Here is a 13,348-nt window from a genome sequence, read left to right as displayed (position 1 = left end):
TGCTTGGCTGGGCTACTCCGGGATGGTGCAGCGGGGAAGTGCAAGTGGTTTGGCTATATAGTGTGCTGGCCTGCTCCCCACCCACCCGCTTCCCAAACAAGGAGCACAGACAGACAGCGGCCCAATCTCTCACTCTAACACATCCATATAGGGACCTTAAGACAGAAACCCTCTAATCTGGCTGGATAAGGGCCCTGGGTCTCTTCCATTGCATTCCATTATAGTACTCAGGGCAGAGGAGGAGATTTCAGCTGCGGAATATAAACAAATAAAAAGAAAAAAAAAATACAGGACAGCTGGTAAAATCCACTGACATATGGCCGGGCCCTGCCATGGGATTAACACCCCCCCCCCAAAGGGGGACACAGGTTTCTTGCACAGGGGGGAGAGGAGGTGTGAAGCTCAGTGGCAAAGGGAGGGTTAATAGGGGAATTGCATCTCCAAAAAGGGAGTCGTGCAAAGACTTCAGGAAAAGTAACACTGGGGCAGATACAGTACGGCTACTGTATGGTACAGTGGGTTACAGTATAGATAGGTACAGTAGGTTACAGTATAGATAGGTACAGTAGGTTACAGTATAGATAGGTACAGTGGGTTACAGTATAGATAGGTACAGTAGGTTACAGTATAGATAGTTACAGTAGGTTACAGTATAGATAGGTACAGTGGGTTACAGTATAGATAGGTACAGTAGGTTACATTATAGATAGGTACAGTAGGTTACAGTATAGATAGTTACAGTAGGTTACAGTATAGATAGGTACAGTAGGTTACAGTATAGATAGTTACAGTAGGTTACAGTATAGATAGGTACAGTAGGTTACAGTATAGATAGTTACAGTAGGTTACAGTATAGATAGGTACAGTAGGTTACAGTATAGATAGGTACAGTAGGTTACTGTAAGTTACAGTAGGTTACAGTATAGGTAGGTACAGTAGGTTACTGTAAGTTACAGTAGGTTACAGTATAGATAGGTACAGTAGGTTACTGTAAGTTACGGTTATGGTAAGTTAGTTACAGTACGGTTATAGTAAGTTAGTTACAGTACGGTTATGGTAAGTTAGTTACAGTACGGTTATGGTAAGTTAGTTACAGTATGGTTACATTAATGGCATTCAAACTTGATCATTACAGTTCAGAAAACGTAATGATCTGGTCACCTTACTGTATATGGGTGGGGGTGGGGGAAGTTATTTAGGTTACCCATCTCCCAAATATGCAGCGGATCCTCTCTGACCCCAGCCACCCCAGCCACAGACTTTTCACGCTCCTACCATCAGGGAGGCGGTACAGGAGCATCCAGACCTGCACCAGCAGATACAGAGACAGTTTCTACCCACAAGCCATCAGGCTTCTGAACTGCTGACATTCTACCCAAACCAACACACACTCCCCATAACTACTGGACTCTTCACAGTGTCACTTTAAATCCTCACTGCACAATTTCAAATATTGCATTGCATTTTATTATTGTAAATACTTGTACCTTATTGCACACTTTTATTATATTTAATATTTGTATTTTTTTTTTTTGTTTTTGTTTTTTGTTTTGTTTGTCTATGTAAAGTTGGGAGGAACACGGGTCAAAAAAATTTCATTACAGTAATGATGCTTCATTGTTATTTGTATATGACAATAAACTTGAAACTGAAATAAGTGACTATTAGGTGCTGCTGCCCCTGCGGGTCACTGCTGGCTTGCTACTCTGTATGCAGGGGCAAGCTACGGGCTCCACAGGAACATTTTGGGGGCCACCATCCCAACACCCTTGTGGTATTTGTGTGCAGCTATTAGGGCTGCTGTCCCCATTGCTTTGCTTGAGGGGCAGAAGGGAGGTCAGGGTAGTTCTGTAAAGGAAAGTGCATTGTGGTGCTGATTGGTCGGTGGGCAGGAAGTGGCTGGCCAATCAGTACAGGCCATTGTGACTGACCTATAGTTTCCTAGAGTGCACTATACTGACCATTACATAGCAATATTCCTTACAGATACAATACACAATAGAAACAAACAGTGCCTAATGCAGCAGTGTGGGGAGGGGGGGCTGCTATACTAGTGTAGGTAACTAAGTATAGATCAGTACAGCCCAGCCTACTGTTTAACCAGCTGTTTGTACAAGTAACAACACTTAAGTACGGACTCCTGAACTTCCTAGGGAACTCAGGTGCTCATTCAGTTATACCATGTGACACATGTAGGCGGAGCCTATAGACATTGTTATTATGACAGGCTCCTTATGTCTGGGTGTGCTTTGCCTTCACTGATTCAGTTATACCATGTGACACATGTAGGCGGAGCCTATAGACATTGTTATTATGCCAGGCTACGTTTGTCTGGGTGTGCTTTGCCTTCACTGATTCAGTTATACCATGTGACACATGGAGGCGGAGCCTATAGACATTGTTATTATGCCAGGCTAGGTATGTCTGGGTGTGCTTTGCCCTCACTGATTCAGTTATACCATGTGACACATGTAGGCGGAGCCTATAGACATTGTTATTATGCCAGGCTAGGTATGTCTGGGTGTGCTTTGCCCTCACTGATTCAGTTATACCATGTGACACATGTAGGTGGAGCCTATAGACATTGTTATTATGACAGGCTACGTATGTCTGGGTGTGCTTTGCCCTCACTGATTCAGTTATGCCATGTGACACATGTAGGCGGAGCCTATAGACATTGTTATTATGCCAGGCTACGTATGTCTGGGTGTGCTTTGCCCTCACTGATTCAGTTATACCCTGTGGTGGCTTTGAATAGATTGCTGGGTAGATGGGCAGAGGGAGGCAATACTGCTGCTCACACTCACCTAATTGGCCGGGATACTTAAGTTTGCTAAATTAGGGGCAGAAGGCCCAGTCTGTGAGGGAGGGAGGCACTTATGGGCATAAGAGGAGAGCGCTGGGGAGACAGTCCCGGTTACACAGGGTGTGCTCCTTTGCATCTCCCCATCAATGTACATAAAAGGAAATGAACCGATAGGGTGCTGAGACCTCTCCCCGGCCCCTTACGAGATGCTCGGTGCTACTCACTGCAATACATTGGGTGCTGCTGCTCTGCGGCCTCCTGTGCCCATGGTGCCAACTGTCAGCACAGGGCATTAGGGCATGGGGCCACCAGGATTGCACAGAGAGAGGCTAATAACGACACATTAGGGGGTTACTATACAGAGGGATATAAAGTAGTGGGTGTGTGAGATTTAATAAGAAAGGATGTGATTTTACTGTTTGGGGGAATTCTTGCCACCTGTGAACCAGCCCCCACCCCAAAATAAATCTACTGCCAGAATTTCCACCAACAGGGGAAATTTACTGAGGTTTCACATAGAAATCCCCAGGTATCACTATTAATAAGAACCGTTAAATAAAGCTCAAATCTGTACGTTTGTTTCTGCTCACATAAAGGCCTTTTACAGTTGATATTTTTTTTTGTCTATTTTAGGTGAATTATGAACATCCTGGAAATAAGTGGGTAACTGTCTGCTATTTATAGGGGCATTTGGGCAAAGCTTGGAGTCACTCTGTAGTGACTTAACCCCTAACCATCTAAATTATAGAGATATTTTATTCAGTGGGAAAGCAGAATACATCTATATTTACACTCCCACATTGCTTCCCAATGCCGAAGGGCAAAATAAATATATATGTAGAGGGGCCTGGAGCGGTAGCTCCATTCACCCCAATCATAGTGATGCCCTTGTCTCTATGGGCAGGGATAGGGCCATTCTTTCCCCCTGGGAGTAGGGCACTCTCTCTAGGAAATATTTCCTCCACCTAGTGATGCCGTTACATTCCTCCCAGCTACTCCATGATCTCCCCTGCTCCCCGGCACTGTCAGGCTGGCCCACCGCTGGGGGACATGACCATATAAAGGTGTATATGAAGCATTCTCCATGGCTCGCTGGGTGCTCTGCAGAATATAAGCCCCTTCCCCAGTTCTTTAATGAGATCACTTCTTCAGTATGAGGGAAGAACCTTAAAATCCAAACTATGAGCCCGGGGGGGGGGGGGTGAAGCGTCAGAGCGCCCCCCCCGGCCTGCCATTGTTTAGAGCTGTTAATAATAAGCGATAACTCTTTCTTGTGTCTGCGCTTCTTTTGAAATAGGTAATGTATTGTTATATATATTTAGCCAGGTATGGCCTGAGAGACTGGTCTGTACAGGTTACAGGCCCAAGTGCCCTGCCAGTCAGCACCATGTAGCCACGTATGGGCACAGGGGTCTTGTTCTGTCTATACATAGCTAACAGATTTGTTTTTATTATGTTACATGACCTATTAAATGAAATATATATATCAATATTGCTCTTTTACATCCTTTCCCTTGGTCCACCATTTTGTTTTGGGCTGTGTGCTCCCTCAGAGATCACATGACCAGAAATAATGGAGCTCTAACTGTAACAGGAAGTAGTGTGGAAGCCAAAGGCCCATTCAGGCCATTCACTGGCTGATGGGGCCTAGCATGTGTGTGTGCCTTGGCTTGTTTGTGTGGAACATCACACAGGGGGGATACAAGTGAAATATATGTATTTATAATGTGCCGACATATTCCGCAGTGCTGTATAATAAATGTGTGTGTACAATGAACATATATATTTTGATGTGGAAGAGGAGGTTTCAATTTGCCCCCAATATTTACCAAGGGCACCTGTCATAATAGGGCTACAATAGCAGCCTACAGTTATAGCCGACCAATGACCAATGACAGCTGCTGGGGCATTCGAAACCTACGCAGGGGCTATCTGTAGGCCGGAAATTCTTGGACAGAAACTCAGCATTATGGGTAAAAAAAAAATGGAAGTTTGCGTTGCACACATGGAAATTAAGGGATCTAGCCTGATCAAAGCTAACTGCTGATTGGCTGATGTAGTTTAAACCAAAAAGGGCATATTTGTCCCAATAGACTTTCGAGGGTTATTATGCTTTCCCCCCAGATATTTAATGTTATCTCTAGACTAGAGTCCTACTGATTCAGTGGCCATTCTAGCTGGACCAGTAGTCTCTAGCTCTTGGCCGTGCATCTGTAAGCACGCTTGGCTCATCTGCAGAACATTCCCTGGTCTGGAAATGCCAGGCATTTATATGTGAAGCTGAGACGAGGCATTTCAGGCAGCACTGCGGAAAACATGAAATAATGTGTGCGATCCCTTCAACTCATAACACACAAAATACCAGTTATGTGTCTTGCCTTTATAAGGGAAAGCAGCTTGGCCCTGTGTGCGGCTCTTCCTGGTCGCCTGGGATTGGCCGGGGCTGCTCCTGCTTTATTGGGGATGGAGGAATTTCTTTCATAAAGCAGGGGCACAGGGCTACTTAGTCTGTATTGTTGCCTTTCATTGCCCACGGTGTATTAAAGAACATGTTTGCAGCATTATAATAGTGTTTTAATGGAAAAGGACATTCTCCTAATAAGCCTAATGATGGAGGGGAGGTGAGAGCAGGGGGGAACTCTAATTGTTACTATGCTCAGTGTTGGAGGGGTGCCATTCTCTTACTGTGCCGGGGACTTAAAGCTCCTATAAAGCTCGCTATAGGGTGGGCAGCTCTAGGGTGGCTGGGAGACCACTCTTACTATGAAACTGGGCAGTATCTCATGTAGAACAGACAAACAATGGAACAAACACAAACAAATAAGGGGGGGGGGTTTGCTAATGGCACCTCCCACTCTAAACCATTGTCTGTAAGATCCCCCCATGGTACTAGGTGAGTTCTGCCAAGGGTCTGGCACAGGCCTGATAGGTACCAGGGAAAGCACAGTCTGAACAAATGAGAACCCCAGGGCAATGCCAGGTCACTGCTATCAGACACACACTGGGGTAAGGAGTAGGGGTGCATGCTGGGAGCAGTGCTTAACTGAGGGGGGGGGCACATTTTATCCCCTGCCCATCTTGGGCACACAGTGGGGTATATTTATCATTCTGTGTAAAAAGTGGTACCGGTGATGTTGCCCAGGGTAACCAATCAGCAATTAGATTTCAACTGTTAAAATCAATGCAAAGCATCTGATTGGCTGCTATGAGCAACATCACCGGTAATGTTTTACTCCACTTTGTACACAGCAAGATAAATATACCACAGTGTGTACAAGGCTCTATAGCACCTCCTGCAGACCCAGGGAGCAGAATTCAAAATAGTAATATATAATAAGGGTTACTATGGTAACAATCAGGTATATTGCGAAAGTGCTCAGAGGAGCATGCTTAATAGATAATAGCCTGCTGGATGGTTATTATTATTATTCTTTATTTATATAGCACCAGCATATTCTGCATTGCTTTATGGCAATTATACTCTATACACATGAGTCCCTGCCCCAGTGGAGCTTACAATCTAATGTCCTTATCACACACACTCACACACTAGGGTCAGTTTTTCAAGAGCCAATTAAACTGCCTGTATGTTTTGGGGTGTGGAGGGAAACAGGAGTACCCGGAGGGAACCCACACAGACATGGGGAGAACATACACACTCATTGCAGACTTCAGAGGGCCACGGTTATTAGCCCAATGTTCATCAAAGCCTTGTGGGCAGTGGGCCGTACCAACTAGTAGAACGGGGCCCTAATAAAAAAAACATCATTATGGCAAACTATAAACACATACACATACCGGTTATTCAGCATTGCGTTTGTCAGACTGGACAACCTGTTTGGTCTGTGTGTGTCTTTATTGCTGCTTAGCCCCGCAGTGGAATTAGCCTTTATCTGATGTTCTTTTATCACTGCCAACAGTTTCTGTTTCCTGAGATAACAGATTTGGAATTTGTTCACAATTGAACAGCCCCCTAAGTAGCACCTAATAGCCTGTACAGAGAGATACCATAAAACTATGGCAGCATAGGGATTCCCCTGTACTAAGCACAATTCAGCAGGAACAGCCCGTAAGTCTTGGTTACTAAATACAATGCAGTTGGAGTACTGTATATTATAGCAGTATATGAGTTGGTCGGGGGGTTATTAAGTGTATATTTCCTGGACCAGGGTGAAATCACATTGTTACCTGTCAAATTACAGACCTTTTACAAAAAGTCGTGGGTGTAGGGGGATATTGGATAAGATGTTTACAGAATGGCCCCATGCAATGCAGCTGGGAGAGATTGTCCTGTTACCGACCCAAATGATGGAGCATTAGAGAGAGTATCTGCCGACAGTAGCGCTGCCCTGTGCGAGTGTTTACTCTTTCAATACGACCCCCCCATACCCCACCCCATTCTCAGGGGGCCCTGCTGCTACTTTAAACACAGCCGACCAGTGAGAGCTTGATTCTCCCATCGGTACCATAACAGGTCTCTGGGTGCTGGTCACGTGACCCGACTCCTGGCTTCTGCTGCAAAACATCAAAGTGATGCATCACAGAACAACCATATTGGGCTTCAGGGGAGGGAATCGCTGAGTATTTGCCCTACTACCCCCCCCCCCCCCTTCCCACTGTCCCTTCATAGGAGAACTCTCTTACACCCAGCAGCCTTATTATATATATTATAAAGGGCCAGAGAGACTGCAGCATGGAGGGAATGGCAACATTGGTAAAATGAAAATGTGCTAAAATCATCAGCACTAACTTGTTTCATTGTCTAACAAGTGATTTTATCCTAAATAATAGTAAATAATTGGTCCATACTAAATACTTGGACAGACTGGGGTATGCAGGGCAACCCCCCCCCAGGTCAGACTGGGGTATCCAGGGCACCCCCCCCCAGGTCAGACAGGGCTATGCAGGGCACCCCCCCAGGTCAGACTGGGGTATGCAGGGCAACCCCCCCCCAGGTCAGACTGGGCAGGGCCCCCCCCCAGGTCAGACTGGGATGCAGGGCAACCCCCCCCAGGTCAGACTGGGGCATGCAGGGCACACTCCCCCCCCAGGTCAGCAGACTGGTGTATGCAGGACTTATCCCTCCTCCAGGTCAGTCTGGGGTATCCAGGGCACCCCCCCCCAGGTCAGACTGGGGTATGCAGGGCACTCCCCCCCAGGTCAGACTGGGGTATGCAGGGCTCAGGTCAGACTGGGGCATGCAGGGCACACTCCCCCCCAGGTCAGACTGGGGTATGCAGGGCACACTCCCTCCCAGGTCAGATTGGGGCATGCAGGACTTATTCCCCCCCCAGGGCAGACTGGGGTATCCAGGGTACACACCCCCCAGGTCAGACTGGGGCATGCAGGGCACACTCCCCCCCAGGTCAGACTGGGGTATGCAGGACTTATTCCCCCCCCCCAAGGTCAGACTGGGGTATCCAGGGTACACACCCCCCAGGTCAGACTGGGGTATCCAGGGCACACCACCCCCAGGTCAGACTGGGCTATGCAGGGCAACCCACCCCCCCAGGACAGACTGGGGTATGTAGGGCACATCCACCCCCCAGGTCAGACTGGGGTATGCAGGGCACACCTCCCAGGAGTCCCTTCCCCTGCCCAAGTGGGCATACATTACACATATCTGTGTGATCAGGGGAGCGCCGGCAGGGATCAGGTCTTGGTTGATGGGGCCCGCGAGAGCCAGAGCCCACTATGGTTTTTCCCAGTGCCCTGCCGGCCCAGTCCGACCCTGATTGGACAGTACCATTGTAGATTCCCAGTAGCACAATTTTGTTCATGTACCTTGTGCCCTACACCAATCTCTGTCTGGGACATGTATCCGACACCCCAGAGCCCCTGCGTTTCTATGAATTTCATTTCCATAAACTGACTGTTATACCCTGTTACTTTCTCTGCCGGAGCCGCTCCTCGGGAGAGACAAATGGTCTCCCAGCACCTCTCCCACATCCCAGCGACAATCCCAGAGCCCCAAGGAAACGGCACAGATCTACATTTATGGTAACAATGAGGCGATTGGCTGGGAGGATCCCGTGGCGCTTAGCCAGTTTCTTCTCCAATTCACAGAAATACTCAACGGAAAGAAAGAAAAAAGTTCTGATTAAAAGAATTCCTTTTCCTCATCGGGCTCCGAATCCTGTGTATAATGTAGATTTTCCTATGCGCAGGCTGCAACTATAGGGATAATATTACAGATTAATGGGGTCCCGTTATATATAACTGTATCTTTATAAGCTTAATTGTACAAACAGCACTGAACTGTGTCTCATAACATTGTACTACTGTAGTGTTTCCATTGGGTGGGGACTGAGGCACAGGAACTGCCCTGGGACCCATCAGTGCACCCGTTGTTAGTAGGAATAGCACTGCAGCACTCAGTAATGTAATAATGAATCTCTTCACTGTCCAGGCAGAGTACAGATATAGTAGCAGTGGGGGGATAATAGCCTCTGGGAAGGGACTGGGGCTGTGGGATAGCAGGTATAGTAGGGAGAGATGGTGCCTATAGTAGCAGTGGGGGGATAATAGCCTCTGGGAAGGGACTGGGGCTGTGGGATAGCAGGTATCAGTAGGGAGAGATGGTGCCTATAGTACTGGTGGGGGATCATAGCCTCTGGGAAGGGACTGGGGCTGTGGGATAGCAGGTAATAGTAGGGAGAGATGGTGCCTATAGTAGCAGTGGAGGGATAATAGCTCTGGGAAGGGACTGGGGGCTGTGGGATAGCAGGTATAGTAGGGAGAGATGGTGCCTATAGTAGGCAGTGGGATAATAGGCCTCTGGGAAGGGACTGGGGCTGTGGGATAGCAGGTAATAGTAGGGAGAGATGGTGCCTATAGTAGCAGTGGAGGGATAATAGCCTCTGGGAAAGGGACTGGGGCTGTGGGATCAAGCTATAGTAGGGAGAGATGGTGCCTATAGTAGCAGTGGGGGGATAATAGCTCTGGGAAGGGACTGGGGCTGTGGGATAGCAGGTATAGTAGGGAGAGATGGTGCCTATAGTAGCAGTGGGGGGATAATGCCTCTGGGAAGGGGACTGGGCTGTGGGATAGCAGGTATAGTAGGAGAGATGGTGCCTATAGTAGCAGTGGGGGGATAATAGCCTCTGGAAGGGACTGGGGGCTGTGGATAGCAGGTATGTGTAGGGAGAGATGGTGCCTATAGTAGCAGTGGGGGGATAATAGCCTCTGGGAAGGGACTGGGGCTGTGGGGATAGCAGGTATAGTAGGGAGAGATGGTGCCTATAGTAGCAGTGGGGGGGATAATAGCCTCTGGGAAGGGACTGGGGGCTGTGGGATAGCAGGTATAGTAGGGAGAGATGGGCCTATAGTAGCAGTGGGGGGATAATAGCCTCTGGAAGGGGACTGGGGCTGTGGGATAGCAGGTATAGTAGGGAGAGATGGTGCCATAGTAGCAGTGGGGGATATAGCTCTGAAGGATGGGTGTGGTAGCAGTATAGTGGGAAGATGGTGCCTAAGTAGCAGTGGGGATATAGGGACTGGGGCTGTGGGATAGCAGGTATAGTAGGGAGAGATGGTGCCTATAGTAGCAGTGGGGGGATAATAGCCTCTGGGAAGGGACTGGGGCTGTGGGATAGCAGGTATAGTAGGGAGAGATGGTGCCTATAGTAGCAGTGGGGGATAATAGCCTCTGGGAAGGGACTGGGGCTGTGGGATAGCAGGTATAGTAGGGAGAGATGGTGCCTATAGTAGCAGTGGGGGGATAATAGCCTCTGGGAAGGGACTGGGGCTGTGGGATAGCAGGTATAGTAGGGAGAGATGGTGCCTATAGTAGCAGTGGGGGGATAATAGCCTCTGGGAAGGGACTGGGGCTGTGGGATAGCAGGTATAGTAGGGAGAGATGGTGCCTATAGTAGCAGTGGGGGGATAATAGCCTCTGGGAAGGGACTGGGGCTGTGGGATAGCAGGTATAGTAGGGAGAGATGGTGCCTATAGTAGCAGTGGGGGATAATAGCCTCTGGGAAGGGACTGGGGCTGTGGGATAGCAGGTATAGTAGGGAGAGATGGTGCCTATAGTAGCAGTGGGATAATAGCCTCTGGGAAGGGACTGGGGCTGTGGGATAGCAGGTATAGTAGGGAGAGATGGTGCCTATAGTAGCAGTGGGGGATAATAGCCTCTGGGAAGGGACTGGGGCTGTGGGATAGCAGGTATAGTAGGGAGAGATGGTGCCTATAGTAGCAGTGGGGGATAATAGCCTCTGGGAAGGGACTGGTGGCTGTGGGATAGCAGGTATAGTAGGGAGAGATGGTGCCTATAGTAGCAGTGGGGATAATAGCCTCTGGGAAGGGACTGGGGCTGTGGGATAGCAGGTATAGTAGGGAGAGATGGTGCCTATAGTAGCAGTGGGGGATAATAGCCTCTGGGAAGGGACTGGGGCTGTGGGATAGCAGGTATAGTAGGGAGAGATGGTGCCTATAGTAGCAGTGGGGGGATAATAGCCTCTGGGAAGGGACTGGGGCTGTGGGATAGCAGGTATAGTAGGGAGAGATGGTGCCTATAGTAACAGTGGGGGGATAATAGCCTCTGGGAAGGGACTGGGGCTGTGGGATAGCAGGTATAGTAGGAGAGATGGTGCCTATAGTAGCAGTGGGGGGATAATAGCCTCTGGGAAGGGACTGGGGCTGTGGGATAGCAGGTATAGTAGGGAGAGATGGTGCCTATAGTAGCAGTGGGGGGATAATAGCCTCTGGGAAGGGACTGGGGCTGTGGGATAGCAGGTATAGTAGGGAGAGATGGTGCCTATAGTAGCAGTGGGGGGATAATAGCCTCTGGGCAGAAAACTACTACACATTATAGGGTGCAAAACAGCCAGGGAACAGTAAGGAGTTGATCCCATGAACCTCCCACAATGACAGTCAATTTACTACCAGCAGTAACAACATGTGCAGTTTATTTGTGTTTACTCTCCTGGGCCAAAGAGCCTTGTACAAGTAGATGGATGTGAGATTCTAGCACTGACTGGTCTGATTAAGAAACTAAAATAAACCAAAGACCACAACTCTTTCAAATAAGACTCATGAGTAAATGTGTAAGAGATCGGGAACTTTCATTGGAGAGAAAACCCAAATAAAAGGCAACTCATTGGAAAACCTTAATAATAACTGATTACAAATGGTGCTGGAGTTCTTTGGTTAACAGCATCTTCCCCGTGATTCTATTCAGTGTTACTCTTGCACCGGGTGAAAAACAACAACGATCAGCAGAGCTGTAGCTTAACAACAAAGTCATCTGACTTCTAAGATCCAACCTAGAAAGCACTCACTGAAGAAGAAAGCAGGGTCGGACTGGGGGGTGCAGGGCCCACCGGGGCTCCTAACCCCCCTGCAGGGTTCCCCACCCAACAGTCGAGCAGGGGAAGCGCCGGCAAGGGTCCAGTCCAACCCTGGAAGAAAGGAAAAACAAGAATTGTTCTCCAGAAGATCCTTGGGATCATGAAGAAGTTCTAGCATTGAGTGGCCATCACTCATTATACATTAGGGCATATAATGGGAGAAGTAAGGCTGCAGAAATATGATTGCGGGTTCAAGATTAATGGAAGGTGCATCATAAATAAACTGATGACTTTCCAATTATTGGTGAAGGGGAAGATGAGCTGAAGACCCTTGTCAGGAAAGTCAAAGACTTGCCCATCGGACTTCCAAGATACAAACCTGGAAAGCACCTATTCACCTGCTTTTGTGGACATTTTGGAAATGTGTATTTGCGTTTCCTCCTTTTTCTCACTCAAGAACAATTTACGGCTTATGATTCATAGGAATCTTGGTTCTATGCATCAAATCTGTTTCTGTAGTGACATCTAGAGGCCACCGTAGGACGTTTTCATAAGAACGTTTATGTTGGGATTATGAAGGATTTCAGAGGAGAAAGAGATAATGAGGAGGTATCAGATATGGTTCCTTCTGTTAGTGGCCAAAGAGGGCATTTAGTTGCCCCATTGTTTGATCCTTACTTCAGGGAGATTTCATCTATATACCTCCCCCTCAGGAATCATGGATCTCAAAAGATGTGGGGGCTAGTAGGACCTAGAACAGTTTGTGGGCATGTCTGGGCTTACTCGGAAATAGATAAATAAGCCCATAAATGTTTGGATTGGTTTCCATCAACTCAACTGATCCAGTCGGCCTGTTCTTTCAGTATTGATTATCTATAATCTTATCTATTATCTAAGGCTTCCAGAAGAGCAATGCACCGTAGCTATTGGAAAGCACAGAAGGCTACGGGCAATGTAATCATTACTCTCTGTAGTAAGTAAATATTTGCTCAGTAATATCACCTACGAAGATTTTGGAGTTTGGCTTCCTGTAGTCATACAGCAGCTGGGGTAGTAGGGAAGGAGCCGAGTTCTTACACAGGGAATAAACTGAAAGCAGCTCTTGTTGATCAGTTGTTATGACTCATTTACTTGAAAAAAAATTTCAAGGAAATAAAGTTTTTATTTATGTGAAACAGATGTGCCATAATATATTTGGTACTTACAGAAATAAACTTATTTTCCAATACTGTTATATTGCGGTTTTATCACT

Source organism: Xenopus tropicalis, chromosome 7 (genome assembly GCF_000004195.4).
Source record: "Xenopus tropicalis strain Nigerian chromosome 7, UCB_Xtro_10.0, whole genome shotgun sequence".
Classification (NCBI taxonomy): Eukaryota; Metazoa; Chordata; class Amphibia; order Anura; family Pipidae; genus Xenopus; species Xenopus tropicalis.
Note: the sequence above shows the minus strand (reverse complement) of the source record.